The sequence below is a fragment of the Mastomys coucha genome, unplaced genomic scaffold (assembly GCF_008632895.1).
Source record: "Mastomys coucha isolate ucsf_1 unplaced genomic scaffold, UCSF_Mcou_1 pScaffold20, whole genome shotgun sequence".
NCBI classification, from domain to species: Eukaryota; Metazoa; Chordata; class Mammalia; order Rodentia; family Muridae; genus Mastomys; species Mastomys coucha.
The window spans coordinates 103,927,463-103,954,433 of NW_022196903.1; the positions used below are offsets into that span (position 1 = coordinate 103,927,463).

The 26,971-nt window shown below is 37.6% G+C and overlaps 1 protein-coding gene across 1 annotated transcript in view; it reads left to right on the top strand.

The window, feature by feature from the left end:
- Grm7 (glutamate metabotropic receptor 7) overlaps nt 1-26,971 on the top strand; it is a 906,484-nt gene that overhangs the window by 114,606 nt on the left and 764,907 nt on the right. The gene's annotated exons all lie outside the window — the stretch shown is intronic.

A 26,971-nucleotide genomic window follows, 5' to 3' on the forward strand; every position in this document is an offset into this window, starting at 1 on the left:
AAAAAAAAAAAAAAAAGGTACAACTCCAGAGCTAAGAATGCTGCTTCTCCCCAAGCACAGCACTTCTTCAGGAGAACCTACATTCCTAAAGCAAGGGGGCTGCTGCGGGAGGTATGACTCAGTGTTTCCCCCAGAAGAATAATCATCCAACAGGAAAAAAATCAGAGAGCATTTCTTCCTTAAAAGTAAAATAAAAAAGAAACAAAAAAAACAAACAACCAGGATTGAATGCTGTAATCATTATACACTTGAAGTTTGAGCAGTTTACTTGTCTCCAGCTATTATCAATCATGACAAGATTGTGAGGAAGTGTACTTCAAGGTTAAACACAAGAGACACTGCCTTCCTTTCTGGAAATCTGCCAAAGGACCCGTCGTGTGTGCTTCATTCCTCTGCAGGCATAATTGCTGCTTTTATAAATAAGATTAAAAAGAACCCATATCTTCTATGGGAGCACTTATTTTCTGTGTGACTGTTTTTCAGGTGGCTAGTGTTCTGCAAAGTGGGCATAGCTGCTGCTTCAGCACAAATGCAAACCCCTGCAATTTTGCCAGGAGAGAAGTAAATTATTTGCCAAAAGAGAACTATGTAGGGAACTCAGAAGTTGAAGGTGCCTCAAAACTTTTATTGGCTCACACTAATGCTTTCAGGAGATCACGAATTCCAAGTACCTACTGTGCAATTAAAAACAGCATCTGTGTGACGAAAATTCCAGGACCCAGATGTTTGCGGAGCTGTTTCCTGTGTGGGTGTGTGCTGATACATGGGTGTATAAGGCCAGAAGAGTGTGTCTTTGCTAACGATTTAAGCCAATTGCAGAACAAAAGCTGTAATAGCAATACTAAATACCATCCATTCCCAAATGCACATATGCCCACTAGTATGGTGTGAAGTGCTTCATAAAAGCTCATATTGAATTTATTGCGAATTTTGGGGTATTTAAAAGGGGGTGGCTTAATCAGACTGTTATTTTGTATTTGGAATAAGAAGCCTTTGAAGTTAATTAAGATTAAATGGTGCCTGGAGGGACTCATCTTGACCATGTGAAACTGTAGCCTAGTAAGAAAGGACGAGAGCTGTGTGGAACACGTAAAAAACATCCCAATGAACAACAGAAATGACTCAGTTTCTCTCCCCATGTGATTCTTTGTTCTGCCCTGAGACACCAGAGGATCCCATCTGACAAAGAACCTCAGTGTCATGGCTCGATTTGTCTTGTTGAGTTTAGAATCATTTAGGTAACATGCCTCTTTCAGTATTATATCCATGATGGTACTTCCAGGGAGGTAGAACTGGGGAAGAATGACATCTTTGAATGAGGGTAGGATCATCCCATGTGTTGAAAATCCAGACTGAATATGTAGGGAAATGCCAGCTAAGCAACGGCACTCATCACTCTGTTTCCTACCTGTGGATGCAATGTGTCTAATCACCCCATTGTCATGATCGAGTGGCATACCATCAAACCTCCCTTAAATTGCTCTTTCAGGTATTTTGTTGAAGGAATGAGAACAGTACCTGATGCATTTGGTATATGTCTTCATCACTGCCTCCAGAAGCAGGACCTAGAAGCTTTGTTTCTTTAAAAGTGGCCCTGCCTGTGCTCTTCAAATACTCTAACAGAAAGTGAACTAACATACATGCACACATATTTTTAGGTTGTCAGGCATCTACCAACTGAGTTGAGTTGTAGCTTAGTTGGTCCAGATTTCTACTTTCTTATTTATAGTAATGGTAGGATTCATGTGGCCATCATTATAGATGTAATTAAATGACCACTAATATTAAGGCAACACTCTGTGTGGATAAGAAGGCAATGAGCTATTTTTTAAGACTCCAGGTTTTTGTTTAAGAAGAAGATGTATGATACATTCCCGATTTTTATGCTTTAAAAATGGTTTCCACAGTCCAGTGTCATTAAGCTGCCTTCATCTCACAAATAAAAAATCTATAGAGCCCTTCACGTAACAACTTCCAGATTAGCTCCACTGATTCTCGCACCCTAACTATATTTTCTATATGCGATATTTAGTTCTAGCAGCCTTTAACATGCACTGGGCAGGGCCCTGTGAATCTCTCTGCATCTATGTATGACTCAGTGTTGTCAGATTCAATTCTATATAGGCTATATGATGTCAGTCTTAGCCAGTATGAGTTCATGGGTGCCATGACTATTTCATGGTCCTAAGACCGTGCTGCATGGGCCTCTCCTCATTTTCAGATTGCTCACTCTTTCTGCTAACTCTCTTGGGCTTTGTAAGTAACATTCTAGGTAGCCTGTTTACTGATAAGTACCAAGAAGTGACTTGACTTCAACATGTTGATAAAACATCAATCTCTGCCTTAACTGCCATTTGTACAAAAAGAAACCTGTTGGGTCAAGGCACAGCACTAGACAATGGGGATAAATAGACATATTTAGGAGGCAGGAGACAGTGTGACCATATGTTTATCCAACAAAATAGGAGCAATTGATTTATTCCTAGTGCTTACAGCTTCCCCAGTCTCTAGCCAGGTTTGTTGAACCAGGCACGGACTCCCCTCCTACATAGACCTTGGATCCAACTGGAATTCACTTAGCCACATAACTATCATCCAGGCATTGCACCAATAAGGAACTCTCATTTGAAAAGTCAGGATTTTTAGCACGCAGGTTCCAAATCTGGAGAAGACCATTGCTGACCTTCCCCAACTGCTTACCAAGCAACTCCCTGTGCTGTTAAGGCAGGTCAGCAATGAGGAAGCTTCTAGCTTGGTGTCAGCGTGATTTTGTTTTATATAACCAAGGTGTGTGGTGTCTTCAGAAATAGGGTGTTACCATATAGTTCTAATAGGCAATAAAGGTCCTTAGCTATAACCTATATAGTTTAAGAGGCCACAAGAACCTTCCTGGACAACACCTCCTAGGGAAGAATTGTACACCTAGAACTGAAATTATTTTGCTTCAAAATTCATGACTTCTGAGATCAGCATCATCCACTCATGCATGGTACCTCTATTCAAAATCATTTTACAATTATGCATTTAATTAAAATAATAGGGTTCCATGTGATTTCATATGGCCTTAGTTTGAGTTAATCTTTCCCACACCCCTTCTTTCCCATCAGACACCCCATTCCTGTTTAAAACTTGCCTAGAAATTACTCTATTTTATATTATATTCATTTTACCATCCTTATTCCTATTAAGCCCTCCACTATACCTTATAATGTCCTTTTTTTTTTTTTTGCTCCCAAATCTAAAACTTCAAAGGTATGATCCTACACATATTTTTGAATTTTTCTTTCAGTGGAGCATAATAATTGTACAAATTTATGGAGTAGCATATTATTTGATACATGAATTCTATGTGTAATGAACAAGTCGAGTCAAAGTAACAAGCATTCTCAGCAATTTCAACACATTCCTTTATGCTGGAGACTTTCAAATTCTGTTATTTTGTTTCTAAATAAATTTTATGGTTAATTGTTCTGAACTATCATTCCAATAGCATGGTATATACCAATAGAACTCATGTCTCCTATTTAATCCTATGCAGGTAACAGTCATCCAGCCCCTTTCTAACTTCTCTCACTGCTCCTCTTCCTAATCTCTGCTGACTGACGAATATAAAAGTCAAGATTTTTCAATTAAATGTAATACAGTGCACTGTGAGGCAGAGGTACCTCTGAGAGCAGTGATATTTTGTAAACCATTAAAAGACGATATAGGAATGTAACTATGGAAAGGTTTTACCTATTCTTCCCTATTGCAGTAATCCAGCCAGACACCCAGCTCATATTTACTGAGTATCTCCTGTATTATGGGCTCTGTGCTTGGAACCAGAAGAAAATAATGACCCTGATGTAATCACACTTACCTTACCTTTTCATCAAGAAAACCATCATAATCACAATGCCCAAAAGATACCAGCAAAGTGTAGGGGGCGGGCGGCTTCCATAATAGCTCTGATTTATCGGGTTTGTTTTAAGTTTAAGAAAGAGGGTTGTTTTTGTTTGTTTTGTTTTTGTTTTTGACATCTTGTCAGTTTAGTAAGGAGAATTTGACTGGTAGAAAGCATAAAAAAGAATGTTCTCAGCTATGACAATATCTTGAGCAAGTTGTTTAATGGGTGGTTGTGTTCATGTGTTGATGGTCCTTGCCATTTGAGAGAAACATATTAAAAGCAAGTTCTTAATAGCACAGAATTTTAAGAATAGTCCCTGTCATCTCTCTGTCTCTGTCTCTCTCTGTCTCTCTCTCTGTCTCTCTCTCTGTCTCTCTCTCTCTCTCTCTCTCTCTCTCTCTTTCCCTCTTTAGAAACTTCAATTTCATTTTCTATTTGCACCTGACACCCAAGGTAAATAAGATATTCCTTCTCAAATTAAAATATTTAATTACTCTTAATTTCCTTCCAATCAATTTTCACCCTACCCCCCCCAATAAAATAGAAAAAAAAACCCTATCCATTCTTTTCAGTGTTTTCTCTGTGACATGCAACATTCGGGACTTATCAGCTGGAATGTTCTGCTTGTGGAGCTCCTATCGATAGATGAACAGATCCATATGAAAGAGAGATAAGCAACCTGTCTATATCTTCATAAACAGCATCCATGTTTAGAAGCACAGCCACACTGATGAGATGTAGTCTTTATTCACAGGCCCTACCCTACATTTTCACAGTGATTTGGACAATTTTCTGATCAGTGAGTACAAACTGACTTTATAGTAAAGAATATAAATGTCATCACTGGCTATATTCAGGACCATTTTTGATTCCTTCCCAAGTCTGTTTAATAACTTGTGGTGACTCCACCAGAGCAAGATAAATGTAGATTTTATTTTGTACTTATGAAATACATTTTCTATGTTTTGATGGTATGGTTTTAATCTCCTTCTCTAATAGACCACATAATTAGAGTAGGCAGGAGGTGAAGGCGTTGTGACAATATAATCTTCCCTCACATTTGATTGTTCGCTTTTGCATATCAAAATCAAATCATTTTAAATAGGAGCACAAAGGTGTACAGATGCAAAATTGGCCCAGCATCTCTGACATAATCTATCTGGGAACTTTCAGGTGCTACAGCTAGTAAAAAGAGAATTGTAATTCCATGTTTTCTTTTCTTTCAGAGGCAACAAAAGCAGATATTACCAACTGGTAAACCTTCCAAAAATTCATTATTAGTTAAGATCCTCTCAAGAATTTAATTTTCCATTTCCCTACTTTTCATCCATTCCCCTGCATTGACACTGTTCAAAAATCCAATCCAAATGTTTCTGTGGTTTAAAGCACTTGTTGTTGCAAAGAATCAGGATTTAATTCCCAGAATCCAGATGGAGGTTCACTACCTTCTCAAGGACAAGCACCTGTGGTACACAGATACACATAAAGGCAAAACTCATATACACATAGGAGATAATTAAAATATTCTTTAAAAACATCCAAAACTTCAGTTGAGCAGTGAGACTTGAGTTCACAGTCTGAGCACTGGTGAGTATGATGGTGGAGAACCAGCCATAACTTGGAAGCCAAACTGGACTAGAATGCTTCATAAATAAACATATAAAAATATCAAACCCATATATACATTAATATAAATGGTGAATTCAATGCAGGTACTAGAAAATATTATATTTTACCATAACAAAAATAGGACAAGAACAGGAATGGATTGAATTAAAATGCTAAAGTTAGATGTGGGGAAGCATGGCAAACACTGACCAGCAATACCAGAAGTTTTCTGTCTCTGTATTTGTCAATAAATGAAATCAATGGCAGTCAATATGTGGTGATGATAGTATAGAGACCTGGATTATGTAAATTTTGTTTTGAGTATTTATTATTTATGTGCCTATTGCTCAAAAGGTTCAGATCTTTTCATCATTAATTATATTGTCCTAAGGAGAGATAACCTCAGTAGCTTGCAAACAAGTGCAGGAGGTTCAAACTGATTAAATGAAAGCAAGTAGGTAATGCTTGTTGCACAGTGACTGGCTTCCCTTGCTGGCTCTCATCAAATGTTAGTAATTGCTGTAGATATTGCTTTGTTTTACTAGTGTAAAAGCCCCTGATAAGCCTTCCTTGATATCTTCTAATGAAGAAATCTTTGCCTGATACAGATATCTTGTTATTCATGGAAGTCAAAGAAAGGATAAATTATTTGTATTTGTCTATTAAAAAATAATGGGCAATATTTATTGAGAGTAGATAGAAACCCCATAACAGGTATGTTTGCAGTGTAAAGTTTCAGTACATTATTTCTGTAAAGATAGAGGTTCATGCAGACATGGTTGACATCTCTATTTGGCTACTCTGAATGCACATTGATACCTATTAAGAGTTCCATAACAGATATTTGCGATGGGAAATGGAAGAAGACTATAGGATTGAGGAAATGGTGTTTGTTATAGGCAAATGAAAAGGTCTAAGTCTTCAGAGATGAGAATTCAATAAAGATATGAAATCCAGCCATTAATTTAATCTCTCTGGGACTCACTGAATTCATTTCCTAGGAAGGCTGTTACAGAGCCATGACTTAAAACAACAGTTAATGAATCCTCTTACATGAAGATATTACAAGACCACTTGATCTTTGACAGCTCTGGGGAGTACATCTGTCTCATAACTTTCCTAGCTACCTTTCAGTCTCTGAAATTCTTTTATTTTTAGATGGCTACCTTTTCCCATCATGTCATCTACCCTCTTGGTATACATGGCTTGAAATTCTCTTCTTTATAAGTATGCCAGTCATATTGGGTTAGAATATATTCTATTGAGCTCTTTTATTTTGATGGTTTTAAAGAATTATGTAGGCTTGTATTTTTCAAAACCTATTTTTTTGTGAAGATTTTTTTAAAAATTTTATTAGATATTTTCTTTATTTGTATTTCAAATGTTATCCCCTTTCCTGGTTTCCTGTCCAAACCCCCCCCATCCCATCCCCACTCCTGCTCACCAACCCACACACTCCCGCTTCCCTGATGTAGCATTCCCCTACACTTGTGCAAAACCTGTTTTAATAAGGGTACTTAAATGCTTTAATGTTCCTTCCTGCTCACTACCCACAAAAGGTAGTGGAAATGAAAGGTAAATAGGGCAAAAAAGGATGTGCCTGTTTAGGATTAGTCCTTAGGGATGAATTTCATCTTCATTGTCAGGATATCAGCAATTCAGTTCACAGAAATCAACAGGAGTAGCTTGATCCTCTGGCAAACACCATTCATTAATCAACAATGACAGTTCTATCCAGAAGAAACTATGAGGCTCTGCTATCCAGCACAAGTTTAAGGAAGCAACAAGAAGCCAGAACACCACCAACACTTATTTGGTACATTTCTCTCTACGAAGTCATGACAAATGGTGATCAGTGAAAAAGGTAAGGCCAACCAATGCCAGAACATCATCAATGAAGACCAGTATTAGCAAAGCCCAAGGGAGACCACACAGTGTTGGCCACTGTCTGTTGGCTTATATTTATAGTCTTTCCAAATATCATGTGTTCTCTGAAGCATCTACTGTAGCAAAACATCGCATGCTTTTAATCCAGGCTGCTTCCAAAAACAAAACAAAACAAAACAAAACAAAACAAAACAAAAAAAAACAGTTCTCAGCAAAATATCCTCCCATGTGTCTGCTTCAGCAAAAACATCCCCTCATTAGGTAGTTTTCAGAAAAGCATCACATGACACAACTGAGTCTCCAAAGAAACCAGAAATTTCTTCTTTAAACTTATTTCTAAGTTTACTTCTTCTCTACCTCTTAACCCTCATAGCTTCCTGTTTTTCCTTTCACTCTCTCAAAAATAAGAACAGTGAGTGAAGATCAAAACAAATAAACTTTTTAAAAATACAAAAACAAAGCAAATATAGTACACACACAGAGACACACACCATACACACAAAGACACACACACACACATACACACAGACACATACCATACACACTCATACACACAGACACACAGACACACACCATACACACACATAAACACACACACACCATACAAACACACACACACACAAACACACACACCAAATATTATATTGGCCAACTACTCCTAGGCATGGGGTTCTCTCTGCAGTGTGATTGATATTGTTTTAGAGACACAGTTCAACCTATAACAGAGTATATGAATGAAAAAAAAAATGAAAATTGTTTGACCATGCTGTTGAGGGAATGAAGGAGATCTTGAACTTAGAAGGAGTGCTGAGATAGCCCAAGATTACTCTTTTCATATAAATTGCATGTCTGGGCCAATTGTTAAGGTACTTTGTACTTGTTATTATAATATATTTTGTTTTATTATATTTTATGCTCCTATGAGTATTGGAAAGATTTCATTTTACCCTCTACTTTATGGAATCCAGCTGTGGATAGCTTCCCCTTCTTTAAATGATAATATTTATAAAAATTACTCTAAAGCAAGAAGCCTGTTTAAGGGGACTCATTCTACACATCTGCTTAAATACATGTGCTCTTATGTAGGACAATGCAGGGTTGTCAAGGTTCATACTTCTTTTAAATACCAGAAATCTAATTGTATATGTTATTTATTCAAGACTAAGTGTACAAACAAATTCCTACCTGCTAATATCCAGGATGGATGATGTCACTATGTAGCATAAAATTAACTCTTTGGAATTATATATCAATATATGTAGTGTGTATAAAACATAATACTATATACACATAGTGTTATAGTAATGTATATTATATGGTGATATAATAGTATATTGTGATACATAATATATATCTATAGATTCTATTATATATATCCCTATAATATATTGTATTGAATAATTATATATTTTATATATTTAAAAATATATATGTATATGTATATTACTTCTATCAGCATTCTTTATGAATAACTTTTGAGTGTGTGAGTGTGGGTGTGGGTGTGTACCCATATGCAAATTTGTTAATGTATGCCTGTACTTGCTTTATTTCCATTTCCAGCATGTGTAGTTAGGTGACTCCATGATAGGAAAGGATAGATTATATGTATTAATAATGTCATAAATATTTTCTACATCTGCCTGGGTAGAGTAGGCCATTCATATGTATTGCAGTTCTCAGAGATATGTTTAACTGCATTATCTATTTTCATTTTCACAGAGAATTAGGAAGTAGTCATCATTATCTCTATTAGAAAAATGAAGAAATTATTTGAAAAGGTCAATTTTACTTTCTAAGGTCCTATCTTACTGAGTAATTAGTAAATATGTAAATATAGACTTGAACCCATGCTTCCTTGACTTGAAGTCCCATGTTCTGCACACTATGGTTCCTTTGATATTTAGAACATGTGAAAGAGTTTGGGACTATCAGAAACTTGAATATGTGTGTGCTTAGCATAAATAGATATATAAACCAGCATTTCTCATCCTGTGGGATGATACCCCTTTGGGAATTGAATGACCCTTTGGCAGTGGTTGCCTAAGACCATTGAAAAACACAGGTATTTGCAGTGTGATTCAAAACAGTAGCAGAATTACAGTTATAAATTAACAATGAAAATAATTTTATGGTTGGGCATCACCATAACAAAAGGAACTGTATTAAAGGGTTGCAGCACTAGGAAGTCTGAGAACTATTGATAAAAATGAATAGGCCAGGTCAAAGTGAATAGAACAGTTCTTAAGATATGTACATGATTCATCCTAACTACACGTTACATCCTGGGGAAGTTGGGAGTTCCACTCAGCTTAGCTTGAGACACTTGATGAGGGTGAATCACATCTGATTGTGTAGGGGAGTCCAATAGACATAGACCCTCAAATCAGACTGGTTCTTGGTGTTTTAATGGAACACAAAGAAGCTACCAGAGAGAGTAGAGAGCTAGGTGTGAGTGTTGTTGTCACCTTTTGTTTCCTTCCTGCCACCTTCATAATGTGTAAAGCAGACAGGCATGTTTCCTGGTATAGAATTGGAAGCAATTTTCTCCTGCCTTAGGTGTGAAGGAAAATAAACATTTCCTTCATATGCACCCCACACCTTGCCCCTGTACTAAAGTAAACTAGTACATTTTTAAAAAATTACATCTCTAGATACCTTGAGAGGGAGAGAGGGGTTGGATGGAGGAAAGAGAGAGAAAGGGAAGGAAAGATGGAGAGACATGAAATGTATTTAGGTTAACCTGGCTCCTAAATTCCTGTGGCTCAGGACACCTATCAGCTCAGAAAGTCAGCCTCCTTGCTAAAGCCCAAGGCTTTCCCTTCTGCTCTACAGGTGGGAGCTCATGTCTAAGGTCTAAGATACTGTGGTATAATTATGGGCTGTTAACCCGTCAAACCAGACCTCCCTAGGCCTTCCAGCTAAATCACTGTGTACAAACTTGCTATTTTATCTTCAAAGCTAATTACAGTGTTTACAAAAAAAAAAAACTACCAACAAAATAACAGTTAAAGCCATTGCTAACAGATCCTAATAAAATGCATACTTAAAAGCAAGCTACCTTACTAGTTTCAGGCAACAGTAAAAAAAAAATAAATAAATAAAAATAAAAAAAAAATGTGAATGCCTGGGTCACCTTTCCTCTCATTTTTTTTCTTCTTACTTTGAAAGTGATATCTACTACCTTGCAGAAAAGTTGCAAGCATGGTCTTGCACCTCATAATGATGGCAGTAAATTCTGAGAAGCATAGTTGCTCCATTCACTCATTGCATAAACACCATAGTGCACTTATGCAAATAAAGATGGTTTATCATTTTATAGGACACCTATTGTATCTGCAGTAAGTAATTGGTCAAGCTGTCATTATATCTGTATGATGAGGCTAAAGAAATTTTCTTTGAGAGTGCATTCCCTACCTCATACTAGTCACACACTGGATATTTTAGAGTGCAAGTTTCATAAATGAGGTTATGCCTCCTTAAAACCCGAAGTATAACCATCAGACCCAGGGTGATATGAGGAGCTGCTTGCTAGCTGAACATCGTGCCCAATTCAAGCTTCAAAATTTTTTATGGTATTTCTTACACTGAAGAAATCTAGTTTAGGGCTCTCTGTTGCTGACTGGTTGAGTGTAATATAATGGTGTGATGGTTAATCTTGGTTGTCATCTCCACCTAAGAAAGGGGAGCAGAGGCATTGTCTCTATCACATTTGTATGTGGGTATGTCTGTGGAGACATTTTTCTTGATTGCTAAATGGTGTAGGAAGAGCCTCACCCACTATGACATTGCCATGTCTAGTTCTCAGCAAGTCTGCTGAGCCATTTCTCCAGTCATCATACCTCCTTTTTGTTGAAACAGAGTGTCTCACTGAACCTGGAGCTCACTGATTAGGAAGAATGGTTGGCCAGCAAGCTATAACAATTCTCCAGTTATCACCTCCTGGGCACTGGGGCTACGGGCATAAGCCGCTGTGCCTGGCTTTTTACATGGGTGCCGAGAATCCAAATCCAGGTTGTCCTTTTATATCCAGCAATCACTTTACCAACTAAGCCGTCTCAGCTCCATCCTGGGCTTTGTATAATGTGTTATCTCATTTAATTCTCACACAAACCAACAGGGAGGCATTGCTGTTGCTATTTCTGTTTTACTGTTATGACCGCTGCATGTCTATCAGCAATCGTTGCACGTCAGCATATGATACGGTGCTCTGAAGCATCAGTGAATATTTCTGAGAGATATGTTCATTGTACTAAGTGGCATTTCTCACAGCAATGATGTCAGAACATGAAACACTATTCATTACCTTTTAATGTGCATGTGTCTGGCATCACAGGGCAGGAAGGCATTCAATTTTATATGGCAGACCCCTGTGGTTTTTCTCTGAATTCAATTTTGAGCACATGGGTCCTATTCTCAAACGTCTGCAACCCTGGGGTTTCCCATATTGAGAGAGTTCTGATGATTTTCCACCACTCTGAGTCTTTTGTTAGAAAGAGACGATGAAAATGTGAAAATAAGTAAGTCCCTATTGCTGGGCTTCTATGACTTGTACATGAAGATTGTCCATCCTTTCCCTTGCTTTTTGCCAGTGTCATCCATTTTGGTCCTTGGGTTTCATTTGATTCTGGTTTAAATATTTTGGGAAGTAAAATCTGAAATGAAACTTAAATAAAACATTGGGGGAAATCTACAAAAACAAAAGGAGGATGCAGGGTTAAACATGGTCTGTAGTGTATCTTAGATATGAATGTCTTTGTCAGGACAACATAAAGATCTGGTGCAAAGGAATCTCCTTGTAAGAGAGAAATGACTTGCCTTTCTAGCCAAGCATCCAAGGCAGCATAATGTCAGCTCAAAAGCTGATGGGATCCCTACTACAGGTAGTGAGTTGAGTACTTCTCACAACTAGGCCATAAGTCAATTCTTGAAGGGAAATTTCAGGGTGCATTAGTGTATCTGACACAGTCATCTGTATATAAAATATTCAGTTTCTTCATTTGCTAGTGGAGGATCTTGGAGCAACCTAAGCCTTCATTTTCTCCTCTGTGAAATGGGAATATAGTGGGTATCAACTGTAAGGAGTAAGGATAAGGAAAAAGCTAACCTACACAGATGTCACTGGAAAAGATGCCACAGATAATTTGAGCTTGTATTATTTTATCTTCATCATTATCATCATCATTGTCATCATCACATCATCATTATCAAATAATATCCATTCATTTAAATAAGGCAGATCTCATTGACACAGTGAAACCTGGGCTGAATAGGAAAGTACTTAAGTAACCTTGATGGTTACTAGACTGAAAGTGAAGGAAAAGAAAGAACACCAGATATAAAGGCTCTGAAAAGGAATGATAGGTATGACCTAAAATGTTCAAAGACCAGCAAGTGAACAAAAGGTGTGTGAAAAGAGACAGACAGAAGAACTGCAAAGGTGCAAACTATGTACAGCTTCAGTCAATAAGCTAAGTACATGTTTTTTCTCGATGGGCGGTCCAGCCATTGTAGGAATGTGTGCAGTGATATGCATGATTTCATTGTTGGGTGTATTAGGAACAGATTGTATGAGGGCGTGGAGTTGACAGAGAACCCAGTTTACACAGACGTACAGTGATTCAGGAATGACATGCTGGTGGTTCAGACCAGGGCACATACTTTAAATTTGAAATGAAATAATTGGATTATATCTTAAAAGTGTTTTCCAAGGCAGAGGTTGTGTATTATGACCTAAGAAAAGGACAAAGATGACATGGCTTCTTCAGCTTCAACAATTAGACTGAGAGTTTGCAGAGGCGGGAGGACAGTTTGAACAGAAGCGTGCTTGGAGGTGGGGATGTTCAAGGCAGAGGACCCTAAAAATATTAGGATTTCAATTGGGAAACAATGGAATCATTGGTTCATCATTCTAGTACATATATTGAGCAGACAATTGAGCAAGCTATGAAGTAGGGGTACTCCTGGATGTCTCAGTGTAGGAGTTGTAGCCTGAAGAAGACCTGAGATAGCTAGAGCATTCGTTCTTGAGGTTGCATATGGAATGTTTTTGCAGTGCAAACAGATACGTGTTGACAGAGTACAGGAATTCATCATCAAACTGTCAATACAACACTGGAACATTTTCTGAGAAATGGTTTCTTGTGAGGGAAGAACAAAAGATACCAAGAGAATGTGATGTCCTAGAATCAAGTGAAAAGCTTTGAAGAAGCTGAGGAGATTTCTGACCAGAGAAGGCAAGATCTGAGTTGGATTCCTAGAACTCACATAAAAACCCACTGTGAACACACAGTGCTATGTGCGTGTAATCTCATCAAGGGTTAGATAACTCAGAGACAGAAGGACCCCTACAAGCTCATGGGTTAGCAATCCTGGTCTTATTGGTAAAGCTTCAGGACAGGGAGAGTTTGTTTGAAACAAAATATAGAAAGTTAGAAGACATCTGAGAATTTATATTCAAGGTTGTATGCTGAAATTTACATTTGCACCATATGCTTGCAGACCCATACCTACACATGTGTACATGCTTAATACATACACAGTAGGAAAAAGAGAAAGAGATGGAAAGCTTCACCCTATTAATAAGATGAGGGGGAGCATTTTTTTAGTGAAAGGATCGTATTTTGTGATATATTGAAGGAGATCTTCTTAGTAGAGTCAGAGAGGATAAGGTAATGGCAGCGAAAGGTGTTAACTTGATAGACTGTGCTTTGAGGACAAATTGGAAAATCTTTGAGTATGAATATATACTGATATACTTGATCTAGTGGAGGCAGATGGCACAGACTAAGAGAGGCATAGGTTTGTAAAAGAAATATTGAACAAGCTCAAGTGGGACCGCAATCACAAATAAAGTATGGCATTAGAGACAAAAGATGCATGGCTTGATGATATATCCTTGCAATGTATAAAGTAGTTCATGGCTTCCCCTGTTGTTATTAAAGGGTCAAGAGCAGAGAATTGGGTGGAAGAAGAAATTGATTCCTGAGAAGCAAAGATAAATGATCAGATTAGAATCTACTAGAACCTCCTCAGTTATTACCTGAAAGATCACAAAGAATGTTAGTCAGTTTCCTGTTACTGTAACACATACTTTCTGGATTAATTAGGTCATAGAGAAATTTCATTTTACATGATACATTCAGAGATTACAGTTTATATTGGCACTGCTGCTTTTGTGCCTGTGGTAAAGCACCCATCATGACCAACAGTACATGATAGGGAAAAAGAGCCCATTTCATGGTGTCTGGGAATCATGGGGTATGGTGAGAGTGGTGTTCCATATCCTCCTCTGAAGGGACACTTTGGGGATCCTAGATAACCCCACCCACATGCAAATATATACATATATATTAGCAAAACTGAAATTTAAACAATGCCCTTGTTACATATAGATGGACATATGATAGATAGAGATATAAGTATAAATATTAATAGCAGTAAGAATATAGGCATGTGTGTGTGTATGTGTGTGTGTGTGTGTGTGTGTGCGTGCATACATGTACATATGCACAAGGACAAGAACACATGTATTAATTTTTATATTCACCCATTTATTGTAGTGTATTTTATTTTCATTTTCCTAGTTCTATGTATTTTATCTGTTAATTATTTGAGAGAGAGAGAGAGAGAGAGAGAGAGAGAGAGAGAGAGAGAGAGAGAGATTGACTTAGTTTATAGGCCAAAGTGGTCTAGAACTCATAGCAATCCTCCTACTCGAATAAGCGGACTATAAGCCTATACCACCACACCATCATATATTTTTTAAAATTATTTTAAGACTGGCTTATGTAGACATATTGAATAGACAGAGTGCTCACAGTTTGAAAGGACAGATTTAAAAGTACTTCTCACAACTTCTCATCAGAAAACTAGGACCAAGTTAATGGACTATGCTGAAACCTGACAAAAACAACACTTTGAGACTGGGAAGTAAAACCTTAAATCCAGTCTGAAAAGGATCACATATGCTGAACATAAGGTAGAAATCTTTTTTTTATTTTCCATTTTTTATTAGATATTTTCTTAATTTATACTTCAAGTGATATTTCCTTTCCAGGTTTCCCCACCAGAAAATAAAACTTGTTAAAAAAAAATAAATAAAAGTACTTCTCAATTTCTAATTATTTGCTTTCAGGAGCAGAAAGGATAAGGTAACCTCATCACAGCAGACACATGGGAACCACGTGATCATCAGGCATATGATGACCATGTGACCCAAAACCATTATAAGAATCAGTAATTCAGCTGGGCAGTGGTGGCGTACTTCTTTAATCCCAGCACTTGGGAGGTAGAAGCAGGTGGATTTCTGAGTTCAAGACCAGCCTGGTCTACAGAGTGAGTTCCAGGACAACCAGGGCTATACAGAGATAAACCAAAAAAAAAAAAAAGAAAAGAAAAAATCAGTAATTCATTTTGCTTTCAAAAATGAGCAACTTGAGGATACTATACTATGTGGATCATGTCTACATATATTATAATATGGGTTTCTATGCCTGTCAAAATGAGAATTGTTGTGTATGGTATCTCCTTGAGTTGTCTAGTCTATTTTCTTTTCCTGGGTTCTGCCCCTCTGTGCTATCCTGAGCACAATAATGACAGAAGTCTCACTCTGAACACCTTTCAGTCTGTCAGTGTTTATTGACTATGGACTATGGCAAGGAGTACCACTTTGTACTGCAATTTATAAGAAAGGGAGGAATTTTAAAATAAATTCCTTTAGGGAAATTAAAATCTACTCCAAAACTTTCACTCAAAGCATCAACTTTTCACCAACTAACAAGAGCTTTGTCACCCAACAGAAAGCAGACCTTCCTAAGTGAGAGGCCATATATCTTAGTCTTCTTGAGACAGTCCTTTGTTCTTACTGTTCCATTAAAATCATTAATATTAACACTTTTATTCTTCTTCACAATTTTAACATATATGTTGTCTCCATGTATACATTAAACCTTTTAAAGATTTTTGCTTGCTGATGCCCCAGTTCTGAAGTCAATGCTAATAGTATTGGTTTCTCCACTGGGAAGTAGGTTACAGGAAATAGTCTCGTTCTCAAAACCAATTTTCCATCTATAATTTCCTTTCTCTTTCCAGCATTCTAGTCTTCATACTCTGCAACTATTTGAAAACAAAACCCTATTTTTTAGACCACCATATCTTTAAGTAAGATGAGTTTTAGCAATATGTAAAAGCATAGTAGTATTTTGGTTGTGAACCTATCCATAGCAGTTAGGATATGTAAACTGTAGAGGCCACCTCCTGTAGCCAGGCAGGACTCCTAGTGGAGGAAGAATGACACAAAAATTTCCACCCAAAATTTGACTTGTCTACAAGAAATTCAGGGACAAAGATGGAGTGCAGACTGAGGGAAGGGCCAACCAATAACCAGCTCAACTTGAGACCCATTCCATGGGCAAGCACCACTCCCTGACACTATTAATGATGCTCTGTTATGCTTGGTGACAGGAGCTTAGCATAACTCCTCTGAATGGCTTCAACCAGCAACTGACTGAAACAGATTCAGAGACGAACAGCCAAACATTGGATGGAGATCTGAGACCCATATGGATGAGATGGAGATGGATTGAGGACCCTAAAGGGGATAGTAACTACACAGGAAAACCAACAGTCAACTAACTTGGACCCTTGGGAGGGCAGAATATCAGAGACTGAAGCATCTAAGAAAGAGCATAGACTGGCTGGCCTAGGCTCCCTGAAAATGTGTAGCAGATGAACAGCTTTGTCTTCATATGGGTCCCTGAACAACTAGAAAGGAAGCTGCCCTTAAAGGTGCTGCCTATCTGTGGAATCCATTTCCCTAACTGTACTGCCTTGCCTGACCTCAGTGGGAAGGGATGAGCCTAGTCCTGGTGAGACTTTAAGTGCTAGGGTGTGGGGAGAACCTAGGGGAGCCTCTACCCTCTCAGATGAGAAAGGGAGGAGGGTGGAGGAGGGACTGTGTGAGGGGGAAGAAGGAAGACTGACATTTACTCAGATGGAAAATGGATAAATAAATTGATTAACAGGGGGAAAAGCATATTAGTAACAGAAAGAAATGATTTCAGCCTTAATCTATCAAGGTCTTCTGATTTTTCTCCCTTGGTTGCTTTCAAAGGTCTATTTTAAAACCTTCTGAATATAGTTAAGCAGGGATCAACAGACCCTGAGGCCATGACCTGAAATAAGCAGAATTCAGAATCTCAAACATTTGCATCAATACACTCAGAAAATATGATACACATCTTCCTTCAATTGTTGGCCATCCAAAAAGGAGTGGCAGTGTAGTTGTTGACTAATGTGGAAGACACAGAATTGAGGAGCAGCTACTACTACCTTCTTTAGTGTCACAGGCTTGCAAGCAAGGCTGGGAGTAACATCATCAGAAATAATAGCTTAGCTGTAGATTATATTTACTCTCCTTTTTTGTACTGAGATAATATACCTGTATGTGTAATGGCTGATACTCTACAACCATGTAAATTTATATCTGGCAAATAAGTGAAGTATGTCCTGAAATAACTTCATTCCATAATGCATTATTGTGCCTTACCCATAAGTTTGTTCTGTGTCTGTGATCACAAAATTATGAAATAACTCAAAGAAGATTTGACAGTGTGAAACCAGTAATTGGAGGTAAGCTATGACATCCACTAAAAGTCGCACGTGCAAGTAAGCCAATGAAGCAACAGGGAATAGAGATTTTCAAATAATATAAGAATTTTTTTATTCCTCTAGTGCAGAGGAATGTGCAGTATATAGTCAGTATTTTTTTTTTTTAAGAATGGGTGGAAAGATAGTCAAAAAGAGGGGCCAATAGCAATAAATATGCAGATGTGACCAAGGTCTTATAGTCAACTTTAGTGAATGAAGAGAAAAAACTCTTTTTAAAAAAAGGCTTTTAATGGTTAGTCTTTAGTTAGTTAGTTTGTTTGTTTATGTGTGTGTGTGCACATGTGTAAGTGTGTTTAGTGCTTGTGTAGCCTAGAAGAAGACATCATATCCTTGGTAATTTGGGTTATGCTTGGTTGTGAGCTGTCACATGGATGCTGAGAATAGAACCTGTGCTTTCCATAAGAGAAGCACGTGCTCTTTACTGCTGAGCTATCTTTTCAGCCTCCAAGATGCTGTTTTGCTTTCATTTGGTTTGATAGTCCCAGGAGACCTACAGAGTATTTGGTCACCGGTTTTATCATTCTAAGATAAAACATATTTTTAAAAAACAATAATAAATGGAAATTAAATTCTATTCTTACTCAATATTAAAAGAGCAGAATTTCTTTGACAGGTCCCAGGTAAGCAAGAATAATATATTCATTGCCCAACACCCACCCCCTAGGAAATGCCCATTTTCTAACATTTACACTATGTGATAATACACTTATTTTTCACAACAGTGTCCTTCCAGACATAATTAAGGATCATCATGAATTATCTGAGTGGACATTAAACCCAATGATGACTCTTTTTTTATAAAGACAGTGAAAAAAATACACAGAGAATATGTCATTAGATAACTGAGACATAGATGGGGTTATATAAAGCCAAGGAACTCTATGAGGCAGGTAAACCAGTGAAAATTTGGGAAACATATTTCAGAATCTTTGGAGAGTGTAGAGAAGTGCTGTCACTTCATTTTAGGCCTGTAATCTTCAGGACACTGTGATAATGAATTCCTGGTGTGTGTGTGTGTGTGTGTGTGTGTGTGTGTGTGTGTGTGTGTATGAATGTCTGCTACAATAAGAAATTAATACAGTAGAACTGTGGTGATTACTGTTGCAATCCTTCCTGCATATTTGATTTTAAAATTGCTTTGAGCACTGATTATTCACAGATCTTTATTCTTTCTGGAATGATTTTCTAGCAACATAGAAATTATTTAGTCAAATATCAAATAAAATCTAGGTTAGGCAAAATTACATAGCAAAAAGAGAACCCCTCCCCCACTTTCCTTTTTGTGGAAAGAGAGAGTAAATTATCTGCATTGTTTCCATTGTAGAAGTACCTAGTAGCATGGCAGGAAATTAAAAGACCTCTTAGAACATTTTTTCCTTTATGAAAAATTACTGACAAGGCTCTGTGAACAAGTGGACACATTAACCCAGAGTTCATGTGTGCCTTAGGCATCTGCCTGGCATCATTCTTCCAAGTTGGTGAGCCCAGGTTCCAAATGCTTCCAGAATGCTTCCTTCATCTTTTAGAGTAACTGAAGATGAAATGAGGTCTCAGAGAGAAGACATACGAGCATCACGTCATTCCTCTACAGTGCTTCTTACGTTAGTAAGAAATTGTTAGAAAAGTTTCCCCATTTCATGCATAACCACTCAGGCCAAGAACATCTGATGAGCAAGAATCAGATCAAGTGTTTTCCATATACTCACTGCATTGTTGAAAATTGTGTTCCACAGATAGCAAAAGTCTACACTGAAATATATCGAAGTAAAATATTCAAAATAAGCTACCATTTAATTTAAGTTTTTGATGTTGTTGTTTGGTGTTTTGTTTTGTTTTGTTTTTTTAAATTCACTAGATTACACTTTTAAGGAGTCAGGAAATTAATCTAAACACTATAAGGAAAGAAATTCCTAGAACTTCCTTAAATTTTATTAGTTTGTAACTTCCTCCTAACCAATCCAGTATGAACTGGTAAAACTATTAAAATTACAGAATATAACATTAGGAGGGAATCCTTTCATGCTCAATGGAAAGTTTTTGAGTCACTAAACCTTGAATTGCTCTGTAATTGAACCAAACTAGAAGAATTGCATGGAGAAGTAAAATAGAATTCCCACCAAAAGTATATGAGAATCATGTAGGTCATAGAAAAGAGTGCAGATAAAATTTAAAGAATATTCATCAGTGGTAGGATGCAAGTCAATTCTGAATGGCATGGTTTTGATATTTAAATTATAAATGTTTGCCTCATATATAATTCATATATGTTCTTTTAAAGAAAATATGTTGGGTTTCAAAATTCTAATATAGTTATATGCACAGTCTAAATTTAGGCATGTTTTATAATTCACAACTTCTGTGCTCTTTCCTATGGTTGTTTTTCTGCAGTAATTGAAGTTGAATAGTGTACTTCAAAGAAGACATGAGAATCCCTCCATCTCTGCTCCAGATTTTGAAATGAGGGCCTTTGGGTCTATATACAAAGGCTACTAATGTTTTGCCTGCTGCTCTTTGGAGAAGTTAGAATGCATAATAATTACATGGCATCACACCATCCCATTCTTGGGAGAGAGTGAGTCCTCTTATTACCTGGTGATTCCCTAACTTCAAGACTACTATAAACCTGTTTGTACTGAAGCTCAGTTTTCTGTCTTAAGGGACAGAGCTCTTTAGAGTACATTGAATTTGTGCATTAATCTGTGCATATACAACTTCATCTATCTACTTTACAACAAATCCTAAGGAATAGGCTTGCTTACCTTAGCTATTGAAGGAAACAAGAATAGGAGCATACTGTTAGATTACTTGATGCTAGAAATAGCCTGCTTCTCCAGCTATCTTGAAATTGCAATGAAAATTGAAGATGGAGGATTGCATATCTGCAAGTTCTTTCCTCGGATCTCTGCAAAGGGCTGATTCTTTAGCTATGTTGTCTCCCATGTTGCTTCCCTAGTTCCATGAGGAAAAGAAAATAAAATCTTTAGAAGTAAGCAGAGAGAAAAAAAATTCCAGTCCAAAAGCATTACTTCATAGACATTTGGAGGTATGATGAGATAAAAGTTTTGTTTGAATTGGCATTTGTTTACTTAATTGTTTTTTGTATTTAAAAACATACATGTATATGCGCCCATCTATCCATGCCTATGTGTAGGCTTGTGTGTGCATGTGTGTGTATATACATGTGTGTGTTTGTGCATATGTATTGGTACCTGCAGTGACCAGAATGGCATGTTATCCCTTGGACTAGAGTTTCAAGTAATTGTGTGCACTGCGCATGGATACTAGAAACCAAACTGGAATATTTTTTTCTTTTTTAAATCCAAGTATTATTAAACACTGAGCTATCTCTCTAGTCTGCTGTTTATTTTTCTTCTCAAGGCTCTCTAATCTTGGATTATAAGACTGCTGTTGGGAATTACATAAAAACAAAGCATATTTTTGTTTATTTTTTTCTCTCATGAAATTCCAGACATACTGGTGTTTAAAGTTACAAATGCTATCCCTGTTTTTCTAGAACTATTAATAAACACTAGTTTATCATAATGTCCTTATTTTAAGTGATATTGGAGGAGGGATAACAATAAGGAAACATGAAGGTAAAGCAGAGGTTATATTTGCACAAGGGAGAGATGGAAACAAGGTAAGAAGTGAATAGATGCAGCCACTTCCTAGGGGTGAACTTCTTTCAAAGGTGAGCTTTTGTCCAGAAAATTAAGCTTAGCATCCCTCCTTCGCTCTGTTATTGTACTCTGGGCTCTTTGACATGATTCACTGCTGTTTAGTACACTAAAACTCACAAGTATTTATTGAGCCAGGACATAATCCAAGTTATATATTGACTTTCTGAAATCTCCAAAAATAAACATTCAACCAGAACTTACTCCTAGCCAAATAGAAGAGAATACACACATACAAAAACTGAAATGTAATGCACAGTAGGACACAGTCAAAGGCAAGAAGGAATTGCCTTTGGGGAATGCTAAGTGGATCATGTCACCCTCTTGATTTCAGCAGGTTTGTCAGTAGGGGACAGGATCCAATTCAGATTGTTCCAAGATCCTTAATAAAGGAACTATTCACTGAGAGAGGAGAAGGTTTCAGGGCAACTCCCTAGGGACTGTGAAGGTACAGAGAATAGTTACCATAGGAAGCTGTTAATCCCTTAGCCCTCAAAGAGATGGCTGAAGAAAATGGTGTTGCTGAAGCTCAAGGAGGAATAGAGACATAGGAGAATATGGTACAAGAACTTTATAGGGGAAGAAAACAAGGAAAATCAGGATGGGGAAAGCCTACAGCAAGGAGTGAGAAACAAATACTTCAACTTGTCTCTCTCCTCACCTCCTGATAACCTACTATTGTGCAGCATTTGCCAAGCCAAACTGAAAAGTCCACCATGGCAGGAAGGCTGGATCATGCAGTCACCGCAGCCATGCAATACTCCCTGAGAGTCAAAACTCAGAAGGCAAGGGGAGAAGTGCGTCTGAGAAGAAGACAACAAATGGTGACTATTAATTTATTTTGACATAAAAGGGAACAAACAGGCCACGTACCAATATTAGCATTGGAGCTTGATATTAATATCAGGATATTAATATCATATTAATATTGATATCAGGATAGCATTCCCAGGCATGTGAAGAGATTGAGGGGAAGAGGGCACAAATGGAAAGTGAAAGACAGCCATTCAAATCAGCTTGATGCTATTTCATATGCCAAAAACGTGATCTCAAGATGAAAGAGGAGAACTAAATATATTCCTGCTGGGTGCCTTGGACTGTGGTTCTTAGTCAAATGACATTGACTTTGAAGGAAGAACATGTTGGAACACTTACCCTACTATCAGAAAGCATAAGCTGAAGACATTCAAAGAGCAAGCTGGGCAGTGTTTTCAGTGAGGTGAGTTGTCCTGTTGATGAGAAAGCAGAGAAAAAGGTTGTGATGCTTCTAAAGCTAACAGAGCTTAGCATCAGACGAGATGGGAACAGAAATGGAAGAAAGAAGGCTCTTGTTGTTCTCAGCTGTGTTCTGTGTGTGAGTGATGGTACGTATTACCACATCATGATAGAAGATGGAGGGCAGCAGCCTCTAGTGTTTTTCTTCACCTTCCATTGTGTTTGGGAAAGTTTTTCTTGCTCAGTACTCAAGTATACCAGACTGACTAGCCCATGAGCTTCTGTGTCTCACCCTCCAGTCTCTCTGTGCTGGGATTAAAGACATGTGCCACTGCATGTAGCTCTTTATGTGTGTTCTGGGAAATGAAACTCAGATATTCACACATGCACAGCCAGTGCTTTACCCACTGAGCCATCTCCTCAGCCCCAAATAGAGGCTTTTAGTCTGCACTGTTACCTACCATGGAAAAGCGAGTTGGCCAATGGTGAAATGATGGAGGAATGACTGAGTGCATATCAATTACTTGTTCTGCCTAGTGGAGGACACACCACTGGACCACAATTCTAAGCCTGATGTTGTGGCTCCTATTGAGAAGGGACTCACATTCACAGTGATAGGTGATGTCTTAGAGTAAATCATTTTACCGGGAATAGAAAATAATAATGGATTCATTATTAATAATAATGGCAATTTGGCAAATCACATCTTAGTAATGTGATTACATAAAGGGATCAATACAAGATGCAGGAAAGGCATATTTTGGGGTAGGAGAAGAAAGGGAGAAAACACTGGTCCATTAGAGGCCAAGTAAAAAAGGCATTTTCAAGGTAAAATATTTCTAACAAGAACCATGGCTGAGAAAGACTATTGGGAGTATTCAATTACACAAATTATTCTTCCTGGACTCAGACAGAGAAGGAGCTGTGTGAGACAGACCATGTGCGGTACGTGCCTGAGCAATGAAGCTCTTTGTTTCTCAGTAGAAGTGTCTTGACTCTGTTAACAGGGGGAGAGAGGGATCAAGCTTCTTCTCTACTAGTGTTCTGATTTTGTGTTAATCAAACCTGGTATGAGTGGCCTTTAATAAAATTTAATGACAATATGCCAAGAGTCCACAGGAGGGAGACACAAGTTTCTAAAAGTAACACAATAAATAATTAAATTGCCATAATTCCTGATGCTTAAAGCACAAAGTTTCAGCTCTTATTTTTCTTTTAATTATTCTTTTTTCCTGGTGGACCATTTAAAAGGCATATATTTATGAATACCAAGGGAATATTTATCCCAAGCATGAAGATTATTTTGTTATTGTTGTTAAGCAAAGTCTATATATGAATTTAATTTTTGAATACCTTGACTACTGATAACATAAAATTTGTTTCATTATCTTTTAGTAATTGTGGTAAGTGCTTAAATCTTTGTAGTTGTTTTCCTATAAAGTGTCTTTATTCTCTTTGCGTTATTCTCTTTCTCAGTCTATTTATCTTTACTTTCATGTGTATGAGTGTTCTACATACATATATGATTGTACATCACGTACTTTCCTGGAACCCTGGTACCCAAATGAAGGTAAAAATGGTAATGAGCCACAATGTACATGTATTGAACCAAGGTCCTCTGCAAATAAAACAAGTACTCTGATTGAGAAATGATTCTAGCCTCTCTTTCTCTTTGTATGTGTATATAGGGCTTGGGTGCATACCCTCCTTCCCTGTGTGTGCATGTGCACATGCACTCGCATGTGTGAATGCATAGGCTAGATGACTACCTCAGATTTTGCTACATAGGTTCTGCCCACCTTGGCTTTTGAGTTACCTTGGCCTAACATTTGCTGGCTAAGCTGGGCTGGTTGAGGTTTGAGCCCCAATAATCTACTTATATCTGCCTCAGTGGTACTAGGGTTATAATGATAGCTACCCATATCCAACATCCCTTATACAGGCCACAGAGATCCAACTCAGGTACTCATGCTTACAAGAACATTTGACCAACTGAAACTACATAGGTTAGATGACATCCCTCTGGTCTGTTTGGTTTGTTTCTATGAGAAAACATTTTTGTACTGCAGCTCAGGCTGATTTGAAGTTCACTTTGAAGCCTTTACTGCTTACAAAATTCTCCTGTCTCAGCTTCCCAATTCCTGGGCTAACAGGAATGACTCATCATACCTGACTAATTTTATGAACTCTTTCATGGTGAACTCTTAGGTTTATATAGCAGAGTTAAGATGTGCTTTGCATTTCAGTGCTGAAAACTAGATTTTGTTTCTGACACCTTGCTGTTTCTTGTTCAGTATAGACTAAGCATTTCTACCATCCTGCACTTAAACAGACACATGATTTGCTTTCCTAATGAAATCTAAGTGGATGGATGCATTTTAAAAAATGTGTATGTCTCTCCTGGCTATTTTCTTCCCTGATGGCAAATCCTCCTTGTAAATCTGAGAGAATAAAGGGTCATTTATCCCAGAGCCTCGAATGTCACCAGGAACATCATCTCAGCTTGAAAATGTCATGAGGTGACTAATAAACTTTGTAGGTAGAATCAGGTCTTTCTAGTCTTCCTAGGCTCTATGCCATACACCTTCAACTCCTCTGAGATTAGCTATTTTAATACAAAAATCAGTCATAGATAGAAAGGTGGAAAATGTAGATGACTATGTTCCAATAAATCTTTATTTATAAAAGCAGATGGCAGATATATTCAACCATAGACCATAGTTTATTGATATCTTCTCTATACTCTTGACTTAAAAAGATGCTACAGCAGTATAACATGGATTGTGCTGTATAATATTTTACAAAGAGCAGTATTTTAGAACTGAGGGAACAAAGTCAATTGTGTATTTTCATATAAGATACTCTGTTACAATAGCACAATACAAAAATTAGTTTGCATTCTAAAATTTAATCTAACTTAGCCATACTAAGAGCCAACAAAAGAGGGTAGCAAAAGCTACTTGTTAGAATGGGGAGATGGCTCAGTTGAGAAACTATTTTACAGACAAGCATAAGGACCTAATTTTGACACTTAGGACCAACGTGAAAGATGGATATTGTAGCACACATTGGCAGCTCCAATTGTAGCACTGAGAAAAGAGAGAGTGTACCTGGAGCGTAGTGATCAGCCATCTCTGCAGAACTATAGGAGAATAAAGAAAACCTGTTCACAAAACAAGTTGTGTGGCACCAGAGGTTACACACAGGCATGCACATGTATTCATGTGCTCCTGCCCACAGATTTATGCTCCCATCCCCACACGAACACATGCATGCTCGTACCAAAAACCCACTTACAACAATCATTTGATTAAAAGTTGATCATATAGAAATTTTCTTCCGCATCAAAAACTCAGGGGAAAAAAAGGCAATCTGAGTTCTCTGCAAAGCTATATGCATGGAGAAAAGGTTATGTCTAAGCAAGGGACTAGGGGAAGACCTTCCTTCCTTCCTTCCTTCCTTCCTTCCTTCCTTCCTTCCTTTCTATCTTTCTTTCTTTCTAAATTTTTGGAATAGGTTTTTAATTTTTAATTTTTTAACTTCAATTTTATTTCAAATTATTTTTTTTACACTCCATACTCCATTCCCTGTCCCCCATCCACCCTCCAACTGTTCCACATCCCACACTTCCTCCTCACCCCACCCTGACTCTACATGGATGTTCCCAAGCCTCAGCACACCTGACCTCTAAACTCCCTGGGGCCTCCTGTCTCTTGAGGGTTAGGTGCATCATCTCTGAATGAACAGACGTGGAACTCGTCTACTCGTATGTGTGTTGGGGGCCTTATATCAGCTAGTAGATGCTGTCTGGTGATCCAGTGTTTGAAAGATCTCAGGCGGCCAGATTAATTGAGATTGCTGGTCCTCCTACAGGATTGCCTTTCTCTTCAGCTTCTTTCAGTCTTCCCTAATTCAACAATAGGGGTCTGCTGCTTCTGTCCATTGGTTGGGTGCAAATATCTGCATCTGACTCTTAACATTTTTTTCGTGTCATTTGGATATTAACATCATATTTAATTGTGTAATTGTT